The sequence below is a fragment of the Micromys minutus genome, assembly GCF_963924665.1.
Source record: "Micromys minutus genome assembly, chromosome: 23".
Lineage (NCBI taxonomy): Eukaryota > Metazoa > Chordata > Mammalia > Rodentia > Muridae > Micromys > Micromys minutus.
In genome coordinates, this window is record NC_137958.1 from 46,229,486 (window position 1) to 46,232,937 (window position 3,452).

At 38.3% G+C, this 3,452-nt stretch overlaps 1 pseudogene across 1 annotated transcript; it reads right to left on the reverse strand.

The window, feature by feature from the left end:
- Positions 1 to 1,954: 1,954 nt before the first annotated feature.
- LOC308435481 (low molecular weight phosphotyrosine protein phosphatase-like) lies at positions 1,955 to 2,510 on the reverse strand (annotated as a pseudogene). Its single transcript has one exon. The product of its transcript is annotated as a low molecular weight phosphotyrosine protein phosphatase-like (transcript).
- Between the last annotated feature and the right edge of the window lie 942 nt (positions 2,511 to 3,452).

Genomic DNA, 3,452 nt, shown 5'->3' on the forward strand with positions numbered 1-3,452 from the left:
AAACCGGGAAAGGGGATAACATTTGAAATGTGAATAAAATATATCCAATAAAAAAAGAAAAGAAAAGAAAATCCAGGGTTAGGGAGATAGTCCAGCTGCTCAAAGTACAAAAGTGAGGACCCGAATTCAATCCTGCACATGCGTGTAAAATACCAGGGATAGCCTCAGACATTTGTAATCCCTGGATTCTGGAGACAGTAGGACTTTGGAGACCACCTTGCTGAATTAATGAACTCAGGGTTTAGTTAATATTACACAACACTAAACGAATATACCTAGTGGATTCTGTAATACTTAGATACACAGAGTCCAGTTTAAGTATTCGAATATCTAATTTTTCATGAACTTTTTCAGTCAGACCTTTGAAAAATCATTGTGTTAAATTAGCAAAGTTGTTCTTTATTGATAAATAAAATTAATATTTACATAAAAATAATTGTTTTATAGTCTTAATTTATGGACCTAAAACTGTAATTTAAATATTGGATTATGTTTGAACACTATATTATTATAAGTCTAACATTTATTAAACATTTACTTTTAAATGTAAAAAGGCCTTCTAAAATCAAAGCAATAAAAATAAAAATATTTACATATGAGTATAGTTTTCCAATAATGTTTTTATTAGTGTGAACACCTAAAATATCTGAGTACAATAGTACTCAGACACAACAATGATTATTCTTGTCTTGAAAGCAATATAGAATCCCCAAGGAAGAGAACAGCAATGAAGGGTTTTCTAGATCAGGCCAACCTCTGGGCATGTCGGGGCGGGGTTACCTTTATTATATTAATTGAGGTGAGAAGACCAGCCTACTGTGAGCAGCACCACTCCCTACTCAGGAGTTCCCGTACAAACTGGAGTTAGCACTGACACAAATTCTTCTAACCGCAGACTCAGCACGACTGCTCCTTCAAACTCCTACTACAGTGATTTTCATACTCTGATGGACCTTGCTTCAAACCTTGAGCTAAAGAAACCCCTTTCTTCCTTCAGCAGTCTTTGTCAGACTATGTTATCCCAGAGCAGGGTAAAGAAACTAAGACAGGAACAGACACATTTATATTTGAAACAAAAATTAGAAATTTAGAGGGAAGAGTATAAATGTATAGAAAATGAATTCTAAGGAGGTTTTTTTTTTTTTTTTTTTTTTTGTTGGACGTTGTATTTGATAATGTCCCAGTTTAATTCACAATCCTTACTGACATACATCCATATACATTTGAGGTCCCTTTTCTGAAAATACACTAAAATTATTTATGCTTGCCTGTCACTTTGTAAAATGTTGATAGAGAACACTTACAAACTCATACCACTATTTAAGCACACTTATTTTTTTTAAAACAAAGTGACTCAAATAGAAACAAAGCTCAAAAAAACTACACAAAAACCAAGTAAGATTAAAGTTGTTAATTTTACCAATCTGTGGGTCCCATCTTCTATTATTTTTATTTCTTTTTCAGACAGGGTGTCACTATATAGCCCAGGATGGCCTGCTGGAGTTCCCGGCCCATCACCACATCCAGCTTCTCCCTCTCAAACACTGATACCCTCAGAGTTTAAACAATTCTAAGGTTCAATGAAAGGCTGCCCTGGGTGGAGATATTGTCACAATAAGAGTCTGTAATAGAGAGGTACAAGGCAAGCAGACAGCACCACTGGGTGCTGCCCATGCGCTCCAGGTAGACCAGGCTACCCATGTTTGCTGGGCTCAGAAGTTGACCTGGACCTTGTAGGTAGGTCATTGTTACTTTACTGGGTTTTCTTTTGTTTCATATTTGCTGTTCCACTATTTTGTAATTATGGCAAGATTTAGTTAGTCTAATAATGCTTAGCCACACCTCAAACTGTCCGATTCAAATGCTTTTATCTTTCTGAACATATGCCTAATTTCCACCTACAATTATTTTAAAGATATACAGTAAGTCAGCTAAAAAGAGAGGTGGGGGATGGGACTGCTACCACCCTTGAGCATAGCAGAGGTGAATAGGCAGTTGCTCAATGGTGGTGGGCAGGACCAGCTAGTGAGTCTTCTCCAGGAAGGCCTGGCAGCACCTAAGGCATTGCTGGTACACCACCTCGAAGTCAGAGTCATTGCCATAATAGGATCTTCAATAATGAGCTGTTTCTGTGGATCATGGCTCCCAAGTAGCTCAATTCTAGCTTTGCAGTTTTTAACTTGATTACTTTTTCTATCTAAATCTCTCAGATTGCTTTCATCCATACACAGTATATAATCGAATGTAGCAAAGTCTTCTCTTGTAATCTGTCTTGCCTTATGGGCTGTGCTAATGCCATGATTTCTTAGGCAGCTGACAGCTCTTGGGTCTGGGGGCCGGCCCACGTTCCAGTCGGAAATGGCACTGCTGTCAATGGCCCAGTTATCCGAAACCTTTTCATCAGTGACCAGTTTCCTGAACACTGCTTCTGCAATGGGTGACCTGCAAATGTTACCGAGACACATGAACAGCACTGACTTAGACCCAACCTCTGCCATGTTTCCATGCTGATCCTGGAGCCCAGAAACCGCGTAGGCTCTAAGGAGGTTTTAAAGCCTGTATTATTAAAGCATTTTTTCTGCATTGTTCCTTTGAACTTGACATCACACTTTTACATCTCATTTTTAGGTTAGTGACATAAAATAGCCTACATAAAATAAACTTCTAGAAGCCCTTTTAATGTGTCTTTTACTTAAACTGTTCGTGCAGGGGAGAAAGGGTTTGCGGGGAAGGATGGCTGAAAGCCTAATAGGAGAGTGCACTGTGTATGTGAGTTCCTGTGTGAGGCTCAGATGGCTATGGCGTGCTTCTGAGGAGAATGTGTATACGGTTGAGAGGGAGAAGGCAGGGGACGGAGGTGAGAAGTGAGACACAATATGTATCAACATGACAGTTCTGTGCATCTCGAGGATTGTTAATGCTTTTTCACTCCTCAGAAGTATGAACAAATAAATTAATAAATGTCAAGAGGTGCCATTTACAACTAACTACACTCTAGGCAGCTTTAGGAAATCTAAAAACCCCTTACAGTGCATATAAACTGAGTTGTACTCACGGGCTTTTCTAAGAAAAGACTTCAGAATTTGTGTCATAGAACAGAAGACACCCCAAAGCTAAGAAGCATTCTATCTTGTTCTAAATGAGCATTGTAGACACGCCCCAGGTTCATATTCGGTAACTAGAGTAAACTAAAGATTAATGATATAAGCCATATATAAGAAGCTATTCCTTCATAATTGGCTAAGGAGTTCTAGTCACCATTTCCCCCTATAACCTCCTTAAACTGGTTATGTGATTTACAAGAACAGAATAAGAAAGACATTAGGAAAGGCTTGTTGTTAAATGTCCATGTTTGAAACTTTAACAGTACTGATGGGCACAAATCATTTCTGAAGGCAATTAAATCCTAGATAAGTATAAGGGGACTTTATTAAGGGTTACCCAGTTATCCT